General features: G+C 40.6%; 6 pseudogenes; all 6 read left to right on the top strand.

The window, feature by feature from the left end:
* Window positions 1–7: 7 nt before the first annotated feature.
* On the top strand, window positions 8–1,482 carry LOC142219162 (uncharacterized; annotated as a pseudogene).
* Window positions 1,483–1,501: 19 nt separating this feature from the next.
* On the top strand, window positions 1,502–2,830 carry LOC142219161 (sperm acrosome membrane-associated protein 6-like; annotated as a pseudogene).
* Window positions 2,831–2,849: 19 nt separating this feature from the next.
* Window positions 2,850–4,169, top strand: LOC142219160 (sperm acrosome membrane-associated protein 6-like; annotated as a pseudogene).
* Window positions 4,170–4,236: 67 nt separating this feature from the next.
* Window positions 4,237–5,711, top strand: LOC142219159 (uncharacterized; annotated as a pseudogene).
* Window positions 5,712–5,730: 19 nt separating this feature from the next.
* Window positions 5,731–7,059, top strand: LOC142219158 (sperm acrosome membrane-associated protein 6-like; annotated as a pseudogene).
* A 19-nt stretch (window positions 7,060–7,078) lies between these two features.
* LOC142219157 (uncharacterized) lies at window positions 7,079–9,714 on the top strand (annotated as a pseudogene).
* Window positions 9,715–15,538: the final 5,824 nt, after the last annotated feature.

Genomic DNA, 15,538 nt, shown 5'->3' with positions numbered 1-15,538 from the left:
TCAAAAAATGGCCCAATATGTAAAGATAGTGAAAAACCGTCCAACAAGTAAGTGTGTAATGGTTACCAGATAGAGAATATATAGAATATATTATCTGTATCATCTCCCCTCCCCCATACACGCCATTGGTTATTCTTAACTGTCTCCAATTCCTTCCTTCAGGTCATCCTCCGGCACAATGCAGTCTTCCATGTGGTGAGTATTGATCAGGCAGTATCATCCATTAGACAGGACCATGTATATGACCTCTATGATATATATGTGTGGGGATCCTCATTTGCCTCAGACCTTCATTTACTTTTAAGGTTTCAACTGAAAAGAAATAGAAGAGAAACGGTGGTCAAACACAACGGCAAAAACCGAAAAGCTTTATATAAGAAGTGAGAATAGAAATGATCTTACTGGGACAAGCCACGGGGAGCTGGCAATCCTCCTCGGCACAGCGGCTGCATGTGAAGGCTCTGGCAGCTTTTTGAAGGCCTGGGAATAAAAAACAGAGAGAGAGGTAAATCAAATCATGTAAGTTCCTGAAATCTCAAGAATTTCTCCAATTTCTGTTGATGCATCAATAGTAAATGTCTGCTTTCTGTCTCCTTTCTTTTAGCTTCTGCATTGGCTTGGGTAGATCAATTTGATCAAAAAATGGCCCAATATGTAAAGACACAAAAAACACCGTTTCTCTTCTCTTTCTTTTCAGTTGAAACCTTAAAAGTAAATGAATTGGATACGACCAACATCTATTGCGGGGCCTCATTCATCCTGCCAGATAACCTAAAAGTGGTCTGGAAATATGCCAAAAATATAAGTCATCAAATTCAACCTATTCTATAGATATACAAATAGCAATGTCCCCATTCCTGCCCCTTTTACTGCTGCAGTTTATACTCCACATGTGACTAATGTCTTTCTGATGTCATCAATGTTTTCAGATGAACGTCACCGATTTAAGCTACTTTAAGGATATCCACACTGGCGAATACCTGTTTGCCTTGCTAAAGCCAACAAGACTCAGCCATAAAGGGACATACGCCTGCGAGATCTTTGATGAAGATGATGATATAATCATCCAAAAGTTCTATTATCTGCTTTTACTGTAAAGAACTCTTTCTGATAATTCTTCTGCTTATTCTGAAGACAATTTTCTTCTTATCGCCTTATTTACTTAGATTTATCTTCTATTTTTCAGTGATACGGACAACATTCGGCGATCAAATGCAGATGGAGTTTCAACGGGCTTTAGTAGAGAAACTTCCTACACAAGAGGATGAAGAGGAGAGGCTAGAACATGGTCCATCCATTACTGAGATCATCCTCTCATATCTCAAGAGCCCCATCAGCTAAGCCATCTACGCCGGAGTCTGTTTACTTGTCATCGTCTTGGTGATTGGATACCTGGCCCGTTATTCCCTCAACGTGGACTGGAGGACCAGGAAAAAATATAGTCCACTTAAATCACCACCCTATCCGCAAACTCTGAAGTGATTTTTTTGTGACGACAGTCATGAGATTCTTCCATTCCTATAAACTGCTGCTGCAGCTTATAGTCATTGTATGTGGAGTGGAGGTTGTAAGATCCTGCCTACGATGCTTCACCACACCAGCAGACAGAGCCAGCATTTGTCAACATGCCGTCTCGCTGGGAAAGATGGGGCCTGAAGAATGCCTCCAGAGGCTCAACTTGGGTTTTGACCCCCTGAATGGCATCTCAATAGATAACTATGACCTGCTTCTATTTCTTATGGCTCCTCCATCTTGTACATAGAACATGTCATCTCATAATCCTCATGTCTCTTCTCTTTGCAGCCTTTTCACAGACGGATTTCGTTCGTAAGTATCTAAAAAGTTAAAAAAGAAGTCCAGAAATTTGACAAATCATGTAAGTTCCTGAAATCTCAAGAATTTCTCCAATTTCTGTTGATGCATCAATAGTAAATGTCTGCTTTCTGTCTCCTTTCTTTTAGCTTCTGCACCGGCTTGGGTAGATCAATTTGATCAAAAAATGGCCCAATATGTAAAGACAGTGAAAAACACCGTTTCTCTTCTCTTTCTTTTCCGTTGAAACCTGAATGAATTGGATACGACCAACATCTATTGCGGGGCCTCATTCATCCTGCCAGATAAACTAAAAGTGGTCTGGAAATATGCCAAAAATGTAAGTCATCAAGTTCTACCTATACTATAGACATACAAATAGCAATGTCCCCATTCCTGCCCCTGTTACTGCTGCAGTTTATACTCCACATGTGACTAATGTCTTTCTGATGTCATCAATGTTTTCAGATGAACGTCACCGATTTAAGCAACTTTAAGGATATCCACACTGGCGAAGACCTGTTTGTCTTGCTAAAGCCAACAAGACTCAGCCATAAAGGGACATACGCCTGCGAGATCTTTGATGAAGATGATGATATAATCATCCGAAAGTTCTATTATCTGCTCTTACTGTAAAGAACTCTTTCTGATAATTCTGCTTATTCTGAAGACAATTTTCTTCTTATCGCCTTATTTACTTTGATTTATCTTCTATTTTTCAGTGATGCGGACAACATTCGGCGATCAAATGCAGATAGAGTTTCATTGGGCTTCAGTAGAGAAACTTCCTACACAAGAGGATGAAGAGGAGAGGCTAGAACATGGTCCATCCATTACTGAGATCATCCTCTCATATCTCAAGAGCCCCATCAGCTAAGCCATCTACGCCGGAGTCTGCTTACTAGTCATCGTCTTGGTGATTGGATACCTGGCCCGTTATTCCCTCAACGTGGACTGGAGGACCAGGAAAAAATATAGTCCACTTAAATCACCACCCTATCCGCAAACTCTGAAGTGATTTTTTTGTGACGACAGTCATGAGATTCTTCCATTCCTATAAACTGCTGCTGCAGCTTATAGTCGTTGTATGTGGAGTGGAGGTTGTAAGATCCTGCCTACGATGCTTCACCACACCAGCAGACAGAGCCAGCATTTGTCAACATGCCGTCTCGCTGGGAAAGATGGGGCCTGAAGAATGCCTCCAGAGGCTCAACTTGGGTTTTGACCCCCTGAATGGCATCTCAATAGATAACTATGACCTGCTTCTATTTCTTATGGCTCCTCCATCTTGTACATAGAACATGTCATCTCATAATCCTCATGTCTCTTCTCTTTGCAGCCTTTTCACAGACGGATTTCGTTCGTAAGTATCTAAAAAGTTAAAAAAGAAGTCCAGAAATTTGACAAATCATGTAAGTTCCTGAAATCTCAAGAATTTCTCCAATTTCTGTTGATGCATCAATAGTAAATGTCTGCTTTCTGTCTCCTTTCTTTTAGCTTCTGCACCGGCTTGGGTAGATCAATTTGATCAAAAAATGGCCCAATATGTAAAGACAGTGAAAAATACCGTTTCTCTTCTCTTTCTTTTCAGTTGAAACCTGAATGAATTGGATACGACCAACATCTATTGCGGGGCCTCATTCATCCTGCCAGATAAACTAAAAGTGGTCTGGAAATATGCCAAAAATGTAAGTCATCAAGTTCTACCTATACTATAGACATACAAATAGCAATGTCCCCATTCCTGCCCCTGTTACTGCTGCAGTTTATACTTCACATGTGACTAATGTCTTTCTGATGTCATCATTGTTTTCAGATGAACGTCACTGATTTAAGCTACTTTAAGGATATCCACACTGGCGAAGACCTGTTTGTCTTGCTAAAGCCAACAAGAGTCAGCCATAAAGGGACATATGCCTGCGAGATCTTTGATGAAGATGATGATATAATCATCCGAAAGTTCTATTATCTGCTCTTACTGTAAAGAACTCTTTCTGATAATTCTTCTGCTTATTCTGAAGACAATTTTCTTCTTATCGCCTTATTTACTTTGATTTATCTTCTATTTTTCAGTGATGCGGACAACATTCGGCGATCAAATGCAGATAGAGTTTCATTGGGCTTCAGTAGAGAAACTTCCTACACAAGAGGATGAAGAGGAGAGGCTTCAACATGGTCCATCCATTACTGAGACCATCCTCTCATACCTCAAGAGCCCCATCAGCTATGCCATCTACGCCGGAGTCTGCTTACTAGTCATCGTCTTGGTGATTGGATACCTGGCCCGTTATTCCCTCAACGTGGACTGGAGGACCAGGAAAAAATATAGTCCACTTAAATCACCACCCTATCCGTAAATGTCTGCTTTCTGTCTCCTTTCTTTTAGATTCTGCATCGGCTTGGGTAGATCAATTTGATCAAAAAATGGCCCAATATGTAAAGATAGTGAAAAACCGTCCAACAAGTAAGTGTGTAATGGTTACCAGATAGAGAATATATAGAATATATTATCTGTATCATCTCCCCTCCCCCATACACGCCATTGGTTATTCTTAACTGTCTCCAATTCCTTCCTTCAGGTCATCCTCCGGCACAATGCAGTCTTCCATGTGGTGAGTATTGATCAGGCAGTATCATCCATTAGACAGGACCATGTATATGACCTCTATGATATATATGTGTGGGGATCCTCATTTGCCTCAGACCTTCATTTACTTTTAAGGTTTCAACTGAAAAGAAATAGAAGAGAAACGGTGGTCAAACACAACGGCAAAAACCGAAAAGCTTTATATAAGAAGTGAGAATAGAAATGATCTTACTGGGACAAGCCACGGGGAGCTGGCAATCCTCCTCGGCACAGCGGCTGCATGTGAAGGCTCTGGCAGCTTTTTGAAGGCCTGGGAATAAAAAACAGAGAGAGAGGTAAATCAAATCATGTAAGTTCCTGAAATCTCAAGAATTTCTCCAATTTCTGTTGATGCATCAATAGTAAATGTCTGCTTTCTGTCTCCTTTCTTTTAGCTTCTGCATTGGCTTGGGTAGATCAATTTGATCAAAAAATGGCCCAATATGTAAAGACACAAAAAACACCGTTTCTCTTCTCTTTCTTTTCAGTTGAAACCTTAAAAGTAAATGAATTGGATACGACCAACATCTATTGCGGGGCCTCATTCATCCTGCCAGATAACCTAAAAGTGGTCTGGAAATATGCCAAAAATATAAGTCATCAAATTCAACCTATTCTATAGATATACAAATAGCAATGTCCCCATTCCTGCCCCTTTTACTGCTGCAGTTTATACTCCACATGTGACTAATGTCTTTCTGATGTCATCAATGTTTTCAGATGAACGTCACCGATTTAAGCTACTTTAAGGATATCCACACTGGCGAATACCTGTTTGCCTTGCTAAAGCCAACAAGACTCAGCCATAAAGGGACATACGCCTGCGAGATCTTTGATGAAGATGATGATATAATCATCCAAAAGTTCTATTATCTGCTTTTACTGTAAAGAACTCTTTCTGATAATTCTTCTGCTTATTCTGAAGACAATTTTCTTCTTATCGCCTTATTTACTTAGATTTATCTTCTATTTTTCAGTGATACGGACAACATTCGGCGATCAAATGCAGATGGAGTTTCAACGGGCTTTAGTAGAGAAACTTCCTACACAAGAGGATGAAGAGGAGAGGCTAGAACATGGTCCATCCATTACTGAGATCATCCTCTCATATCTCAAGAGCCCCATCAGCTAAGCCATCTACGCCGGAGTCTGTTTACTTGTCATCGTCTTGGTGATTGGATACCTGGCCCGTTATTCCCTCAACGTGGACTGGAGGACCAGGAAAAAATATAGTCCACTTAAATCACCACCCTATCCGCAAACTCTGAAGTGATTTTTTTGTGACGACAGTCATGAGATTCTTCCATTCCTATAAACTGCTGCTGCAGCTTATAGTCATTGTATGTGGAGTGGAGGTTGTAAGATCCTGCCTACGATGCTTCACCACACCAGCAGACAGAGCCAGCATTTGTCAACATGCCGTCTCGCTGGGAAAGATGGGGCCTGAAGAATGCCTCCAGAGGCTCAACTTGGGTTTTGACCCCCTGAATGGCATCTCAATAGATAACTATGACCTGCTTCTATTTCTTATGGCTCCTCCATCTTGTACATAGAACATGTCATCTCATAATCCTCATGTCTCTTCTCTTTGCAGCCTTTTCACAGACGGATTTCGTTCGTAAGTATCTAAAAAGTTAAAAAAGAAGTCCAGAAATTTGACAAATCATGTAAGTTCCTGAAATCTCAAGAATTTCTCCAATTTCTGTTGATGCATCAATAGTAAATGTCTGCTTTCTGTCTCCTTTCTTTTAGCTTCTGCACCGGCTTGGGTAGATCAATTTGATCAAAAAATGGCCCAATATGTAAAGACAGTGAAAAACACCGTTTCTCTTCTCTTTCTTTTCCGTTGAAACCTGAATGAATTGGATACGACCAACATCTATTGCGGGGCCTCATTCATCCTGCCAGATAAACTAAAAGTGGTCTGGAAATATGCCAAAAATGTAAGTCATCAAGTTCTACCTATACTATAGACATACAAATAGCAATGTCCCCATTCCTGCCCCTGTTACTGCTGCAGTTTATACTCCACATGTGACTAATGTCTTTCTGATGTCATCAATGTTTTCAGATGAACGTCACCGATTTAAGCAACTTTAAGGATATCCACACTGGCGAAGACCTGTTTGTCTTGCTAAAGCCAACAAGACTCAGCCATAAAGGGACATACGCCTGCGAGATCTTTGATGAAGATGATGATATAATCATCCGAAAGTTCTATTATCTGCTCTTACTGTAAAGAACTCTTTCTGATAATTCTGCTTATTCTGAAGACAATTTTCTTCTTATCGCCTTATTTACTTTGATTTATCTTCTATTTTTCAGTGATGCGGACAACATTCGGCGATCAAATGCAGATAGAGTTTCATTGGGCTTCAGTAGAGAAACTTCCTACACAAGAGGATGAAGAGGAGAGGCTAGAACATGGTCCATCCATTACTGAGATCATCCTCTCATATCTCAAGAGCCCCATCAGCTAAGCCATCTACGCCGGAGTCTGCTTACTAGTCATCGTCTTGGTGATTGGATACCTGGCCCGTTATTCCCTCAACGTGGACTGGAGGACCAGGAAAAAATATAGTCCACTTAAATCACCACCCTATCCGCAAACTCTGAAGTGATTTTTTTGTGACGACAGTCATGAGATTCTTCCATTCCTATAAACTGCTGCTGCAGCTTATAGTCGTTGTATGTGGAGTGGAGGTTGTAAGATCCTGCCTACGATGCTTCACCACACCAGCAGACAGAGCCAGCATTTGTCAACATGCCGTCTCGCTGGGAAAGATGGGGCCTGAAGAATGCCTCCAGAGGCTCAACTTGGGTTTTGACCCCCTGAATGGCATCTCAATAGATAACTATGACCTGCTTCTATTTCTTATGGCTCCTCCATCTTGTACATAGAACATGTCATCTCATAATCCTCATGTCTCTTCTCTTTGCAGCCTTTTCACAGACGGATTTCGTTCGTAAGTATCTAAAAAGTTAAAAAAGAAGTCCAGAAATTTGACAAATCATGTAAGTTCCTGAAATCTCAAGAATTTCTCCAATTTCTGTTGATGCATCAATAGTAAATGTCTGCTTTCTGTCTCCTTTCTTTTAGCTTCTGCACCGGCTTGGGTAGATCAATTTGATCAAAAAATGGCCCAATATGTAAAGACAGTGAAAAATACCGTTTCTCTTCTCTTTCTTTTCAGTTGAAACCTGAATGAATTGGATACGACCAACATCTATTGCGGGGCCTCATTCATCCTGCCAGATAAACTAAAAGTGGTCTGGAAATATGCCAAAAATGTAAGTCATCAAGTTCTACCTATACTATAGACATACAAATAGCAATGTCCCCATTCCTGCCCCTGTTACTGCTGCAGTTTATACTTCACATGTGACTAATGTCTTTCTGATGTCATCATTGTTTTCAGATGAACGTCACTGATTTAAGCTACTTTAAGGATATCCACACTGGCGAAGACCTGTTTGTCTTGCTAAAGCCAACAAGAGTCAGCCATAAAGGGACATATGCCTGCGAGATCTTTGATGAAGATGATGATATAATCATCCGAAAGTTCTATTATCTGCTCTTACTGTAAAGAACTCTTTCTGATAATTCTTCTGCTTATTCTGAAGACAATTTTCTTCTTATCGCCTTATTTACTTTGATTTATCTTCTATTTTTCAGTGATGCGGACAACATTCGGCGATCAAATGCAGATAGAGTTTCATTGGGCTTCAGTAGAGAAACTTCCTACACAAGAGGATGAAGAGGAGAGGCTTCAACATGGTCCATCCATTACTGAGACCATCCTCTCATACCTCAAGAGCCCCATCAGCTATGCCATCTACGCCGGAGTCTGCTTACTAGTCATCGTCTTGGTGATTGGATACCTGGCCCGTTATTCCCTCAACGTGGACTGGAGAACCAGGAAAAAATATAGTCCACTTAAATCACCACCCTATCCGTAAATGTCTGCTTTCTGTCTCCTTTCTTTTAGATTCTGCATCGGCTTGGGTAGATCAATTTGATCAAAAAATGGCCCAATATGTAAAGATAGTGAAAAACCGTCCAACAAGTAAGTGTGTAATGGTTACCAGATAGAGAATATATAGAATATATTATCTGTATCATCTCCCCTCCCCCATACACACCATTGGTTTTTCTTAACTGTCTCCAATTCCTTCCATCAGGTCATCCTCTGGCACAATGCAGTCCTCCATGTGGTGAGTATTGATCAGGCAGTATCATCCATTAGACAGGACCATGTATATGACCTCTATGATATATATGTGTGGGGATCCTCATTTACCTCAGACCTTCATTTACTTTTAAGGTTTCAACTGAAAAGAAAGAGAAGAGAAATGGTGGTCAAACACAACGGCAAAAACCCAAAAGCTTTGTATAAGAAGTGAGAATAGAAATGATCTTACTGGGACAAGCCACGGGGAGCTGGCAATCCTCCTCGGCACAGCGGCTGCATGTGAAGGCTCTGGCAGCTTATTGAAGGCCTGGGAATAAAAAACAGAGAGAGAGGTAAATCAAATCATGTAAGTTCCTGAAATCTCAAGAATTTCTCCAATTTCTGTTGATGCATCAATAGTAAATGTCTGCTTTCTGTCTCCTTTCTTTTAGCTTCTGCATTGGCTTGGGTAGATCAATTTGATCAAAAAATGGCCCAATATGTAAAGACACAAAAAACACAGTTTCTCTTCTCTTTCTTTTCAGTTGAAACCTGAATGAATTGGATACGACCAACATCTTTTGCGGGGCCTCATTCATCCTGCCAGATAAACTAAAAGTGGTCTGGAAATATGCCAAAAATGTAAGTCATCAAGTTCTACCTATTCTATAGATATACAAATAGCAATGTCCTCATTCCTGCCCCTGTTACTGCCGCAGTTTATACTCCACATGTGACTAATGTCTTTCTGATGTCATCAATGTTTTCAGATGAAGGTTACCGATTTAAGCTACTTTAAGGATATCCACACTGGCGAAGACATGTTTGTCTTGATAAAGCCAACAAGACTCAGCCAAAAAGGGACATACGCCTGTGAGATCTTTGATGAAGATGATGACATAATCATCCGAAAGTTCTATTATCTGGATGGTAAGGATTCTAAAAGCTTTCTGTCTCTCCAATATTTTGTGATATGTGACATAAATGAATGTAATAGATAAAACCACTCCCGGCTCTGCACTGCTTTTACTGTAAAGAACTCTTTCTGATAATTCTTTTGCTTATTCTGAAGACAATTTTCTTCTTATCACCTTATTTACTTAGATTTATCTTCTATTTTTCAGTGACACGGACAATGTTGAACGTTCAACAAAGCCAGGAGTAACTAGGGGAGAAATAGAATCCAGATGTGCCCGGCAACTCGACAATTTCCTAGTGGATTTCAAACGCATCAAAAAGGACTTTTCAAAGGCAGTAAGGTCTCTCCCCAGGGTAGACTGTTTGATCAGTGAGGAAGCACACCAGTGGTAATGCAGGTAATGCAAGTACGTGATATCATGTCCAGACAAGAGAGCACGCAATGAAGCACGTGAGAGTGGATTGCCGTCTTGGTAAAGGTCGTTCAGAGTCTTATGCCTGAGGAGATGCCAGAAGCCATCATAGGTTCCATTACTTTGCTTCATGAGATGGGGAAGAAGGTCCGCTGGGATGATTTTCGAGGGCTGTGGCACCAAGGATGCACCCACTTCCTTCCAAATCTCGCACGGGCCCAAAAGTAGAGAACTCAAAGATTTCGAACATAGTTGATCTAGAGTTGGGAGCCAGAGCAGACGGTTAAACTCTTTACCATATCTTACTTCAGCCAACTGTCTAATGATGAAGCATTTCAAAGGGGAGGCTAGAGACTGCCAGGCCGATAGTAGGTTCGCTTTGTAGAGCGTCACGACATCTGGGAGTGATATCCCACCTTGCGTGTGTTTCCGCATCAGGAGTGTCCGAGCAATTCGCGCCTTCTTCCCCTTCCAGACAAAATTCCCGAACAAAGATTGGATGGATTTGAGAAAGGCCGAGGGCAATTTTATCGGGAGCATCTGTAAGGTGTAATTCAGTTTGGGAATGACGTAGGTCTGTAAGAGATTTTTCCTCCCTAACCAAGAAATATACAGTAAGTCGTAAGACTGTAATAAGGTCTTAAGGTCCTGCAAAAGAGGCAATAAATTTTTGGCGTAAATGTCAGAAATTTGAGGGGTCAATTTAATTCCTCGGTAAGACACGCAGTCTGTGCGCCAAACGAAGGGAGAGTCCTGCTTCAGACATGTCATTCTGGAGGTCGACAAGGATACATTTAAAATCTCCGACTTGGATGTATTGATTTTATAGTTTGAGAGTGAACCATATTGGTCTAGGAGATGTGTCAGGGCGGGTAGACCTGTCTCCGGGTTGGAGATGAGAAACAACACATCATCCGCAAAGGCCATAGCGTGTAAGGAGAAGGAGTCGACCTGAAGGCCTTTGATTTCGGGGTGTCTCCTAACTGCCTGCAGGAGGGTTTCCAAGGTAAGGATGAAGAGAGATGGGGAGAGAGGGCAGCCTTGGCGCATGCCATTTGTTATTTCAAAAATCGGAGAAAGTGTATCATTTACCTTGAGTCTTGCGTGTGGGTTCGAGTAGAGGGTAAGGACAGCTGAGACAAAAGGTGCTGGCATCCCAAAGGCTCCTAGCGTCTCCTGCATAAAGGTCCAGTTCACTCTGTCAAAGGCCTTCTCGGCGTCGACACTGAGAAGGACTAGAGGCAGTTTGTTCTTCTGAGAGTAGTCTATCACATGTAGCAGTCGATGTGTATTGTCTCTGCCTTCGCGGCCCTTCACAAAGCCCGACTGCTCTTCATGTATAATCTTCGGCAGGATTGGTTGGATTCTAAGTTCGAGGACCTTCGCCCACAACTTTAAGTCTAGGTTTAGGAGGGAAATAGGGCGAAAGCTGCCACATTGTGTCGGGTCTTTCCATTCTTTGGGGATCAGGGCTATGTGGGCCTCTTGGGTCTGTCTAGCGAGTTTCCCTCCATGTAGGAGGTTGTTACATAGATTGACAAAGTGCGGTAGCAAAGTATCTCTAAATTTTTTATAATATGAGAGTGGCAATCCATCCTGACCTGGGCTTTTGCCCGATGGAAGAGTCTTTTGGAGTTCAGCTAAGGTAATCGGGGCCATCAGAGAATTAGAGTCCTCTGGAGAAATTCATGGAAGATTAAGAGAGGTCAGGAAGGCAGTACTCCTTTCTCGTCTGTTGGTGGTACCCGGCGATAATTGGGTCTCAGTCAAGTTATATAGATCTGAGTAAAAGTCATGAAAAGCCTCCGCTATGTCCGGGGTTGAGTGGAGGAGCGTGCCAGAAGCAGATTTGACAGCAGAAATGTGGGATTTCACTGATATGATATACCTGATGTATTACTTTAACCCCTTAAGGACGCAGGGTAGTTTGGGCCTTAAGGCTCATACCGTTTTTCAAATATGACGTCTTTTACTTTATGTGAGGATAGCTTCATAATGCTTTTACCTATCCAGGTGATTCCAAGACTGTTTTTTCGTGACACATTGTAGTTTATGTTGGCGATAAATTTTGGTCATTATACTTTGCGTTTGTTTGTTAAAAAAAGGACAGTGTACTGAAAATTACATAAAATTATCAATTTTGAAAGTTTCTGTTATTCTCGTGAAAACACAGACAGTCATATCACACAAAATTCTTCCTAATTAACATTTCCCATATGTCTACTTTATATTGGCATTGTTTTTTCAATGTTCTTTTACTTTTCTAGGAAGTTAGAAGGCTTATAACTTTAGCAAATTGTCAGATTTTCAAAGAAAATATAGATTTTGTATTCTAGGGACCTATTTAGTTGTGAAGTGACTTTGAGGGGTCTATATAATAGAAAACACCCATTAATGACCCCATTTTTGAAACGGTAGTCTTCAAACTGTTCAAAATTGTATATACGAACTTTATTAACCCTTTAGGTGTTCCATAGGAATTAATGCAAAATGAAGGTGAAATTTCCAAATGTCACTTTTTTATGCACATTTTCCATTTCAAACCACGTTTTTCCATAACAAAAAAGGGGTTAACAGCAAAACATACCATAATATTTATTTCTGTGATTCTGCAGTTTGTAGAAATATCCCATATGTGGCCCTTCTGTGCAACGTGACTCAATACATGTCCTCAAAATCAAAGAGCACCATTAAGGATTTCGGGCAGCAATTTCATTAGGATGGTTTTTAGATACCATGTTGCATTTACAGAGCCCTAGAAGTACCACAATAGTGGGAAACCTCCAAAAGTGACCCCATTTTGGAAACTAGACCCCTCAAAGAATTTATCAGGGGGTGTAGTGAGTATTAGTATCCCAGACGAGAATGCACAGCGGATGATGAAGAGGTAATGTATAAGCGGTGCGGAGAACATTGGGAGCACCAAATTCCCTACTATGTCTCAGTAGCTCCTATGATTGGGGGGTCACTTTGGGAGTCTCTTCAATTGTTTTTTTTTCTTGTAAGCTGCAAAACTGGTCTGTACCCTGACATACGCTCGCTCCGCTTATATATTCCCCTCCTGACGCATTTGGCGATTTTTTATTTTTTTTTGTCTTCACATTATTCAAGCTATATTTTTTTATTTTTGTGTTGATGTGGCCATATGAGTGCTTGTATTTTTCCGGGATATGATGCATTTTGTAATGACACCATTTTTGGGTGCCTATAGCTTATTGGCTATTTTTTATTAACTCTTTTTTGCTGGATAAAAAAAAAAATCAATCAATTCTGGCATTGCATTTTACTTTTTAAATGTTTTTCCACATGGTGTACAGCATAAGTATCATGTGAACTTTATTCTGCGGGTCGGTACGGTTACGGCGATACCTCATTTATAGGTTTTGTTATGCGTTAGTAATTTTGCCGAACAAAAACCCATTTGGGGACATAAATCAATGTTTTTGCATTGCCATCTTCTGAGATGCGTAACATTTTTATTTTTCGATTGACAGAGTTGGTTGAGGGCTTATTTTTTTGCGAGACAACCTGTGCTTTTCATTGGTACTATTTTGATGTACATATGACTTTTTGATCACTTTTTATAGCATATTTTTTTTAAGGTGAGATGGCAAAAAATCATTATTTCCGGCGTTTTTTTTTCCGTTTTTTTTCTCAATGTTTACCATATAGGTGAAATAATGTTTTAGTTTTATGGTACAGGTTGTTACGGACGCGGCAATACCAAATATGCATTGTTTTTATTAATTTTTAGGTGTTTTTTTTTAAATAACTCATTTGCTATAGAAAAAGGGAATTTTGGGGCTTTATTAATTAATTTATTTATTTATTTCACACACTTTATTTATTTTTTACACTTTTTAAATTTTTTTTAATTTGTTTTATAACTATAATTGGACCAGCAATACTCTGATTGCTGGTCCAGTACTATAGCCTGCAATACACATGTATTGCAGACTATAGAGGAAGTGTGTCTCTGCATACGCAGAGACACACTTCCGGGCATCAAGGCAGGATCACCAGGTAAGCGGGGGTCCTAGCAGCCCGGGGTCACTAACCAGACCCTGGGCTACATAAGATTAATCAGGGCACCCCCCGATCTCCTAGGGGGGGGTGATGAGAAAGAAAACTCTCTTGATGTCGCGGACATGTGTCCGCGGCATCGGGAGGGTTAATACCACCGATCGGAGCGGCTCTCGGCTATGTAATGCAGCCGGGTGCCGGGTGTAATGGTGCAGGCACAGCTTCTGTGCTAGCGCCATTACTGATCAGTAATAGTACTGACCTGAGCGCGAACGTGCTACTTGCCAGGACGTACTATTACTGACCAGAGCATTAAGGGGTTAAAGAGGACTTTCCACCACCTCCAACTCTATACATTCTTTAATAGGCATCGGACCACTAAATCTGACAGCTCGAATTATTTTTACTGGTCCCCTCTATTCCCAAGCAATCATTTCTGTTATTTTTAGAACAATTATGTTCTCTATTGTCTAGTATGCTGCCCAGGTCTATCCTACCTGATACCGCCCACCCGACAAGAGAGCAGAGTTGTGCTGAAACTAATGGCAACGATTGCCCCAGAATGGTCGAGGCTAGAGAAAATTTTAACAGCTTCAGAATCAGTGGAGTAAGCCTTATTGAACTAGAGTTAGTGAAGGGTCCCTCTTTAATAGAAATCAACGAAGCCTTGGTCAACATTTCCCCTTATAACTGAGTGAAATGGAAACCAAGTGATATAAGGTATGCATAATATAAGGGACACCAGTGGTACTCGTACACACATATAGAATGCTCTGCAAGCTATAGAGGCAATGAAACTGTCTAGAACCCCAGAATGTCCTCAGTGACATCGGGGTTCTAAGCCCTAAGCAATGACAGTGACAGTATGGTTGGTTAAGACACCAGATGAGACTAGAAAGAAATGCAATGCATTGCAAATGGAAACGTTTGTACTTGGAAGGTCCTTTTGTATATTAGGATTGTATTTTCTGTACATTTTGTATTGATTTCCTATATTTATGACTAAGGTCTTGACTTTATATACTGTACCAAATAATGACAAAGAATGGAACAAACTGAGTTATAACCTAATACAGAATATCTTATGTATCTGATTTTACATGGTCTTATAATAAACTAAGCTAGTGAGGATCTACGAGCATCATGGAGGACTTCTGGTGCTTGACATGTACTCAGTAAGCCTCTGATCTTGAGTAGTGATCCGGCATAGCGGTGATTATTTGTTTTAAAGGCCAAAACTGTAACATGTATACCTAATCTATCTCTCATGGTATGGATGATGAGCAGTATGATCAAGGATAATCAATGTGTACCACCTAGTGGTGATTACCAGCTTTAACCTTGCACTTGTGTAAAGCTACCATGGTCAGTGGTCACAAGCAGCAAGTTGACATCACGCTAAGCTTTTTGTGCATCTGTAATAAAATGGGAACATCATACTTAAATGTGTTCGAGATCCTTAAAGGTGTTGTCCAGAATTAAAAAAAAATATTTTTTTTTTCCCAAAAATCAGCACCACATCTGTCCACAGGTTGTACAAGTTATTGCAACTCAGTCTCATACAATTCAATGGA

This window comes from Leptodactylus fuscus, chromosome 10 (genome assembly GCF_031893055.1).
Source record: "Leptodactylus fuscus isolate aLepFus1 chromosome 10, aLepFus1.hap2, whole genome shotgun sequence".
Lineage (NCBI taxonomy): Eukaryota > Metazoa > Chordata > Amphibia > Anura > Leptodactylidae > Leptodactylus > Leptodactylus fuscus.
This window is presented reverse-complemented; position numbering and strand designations above follow the sequence as displayed.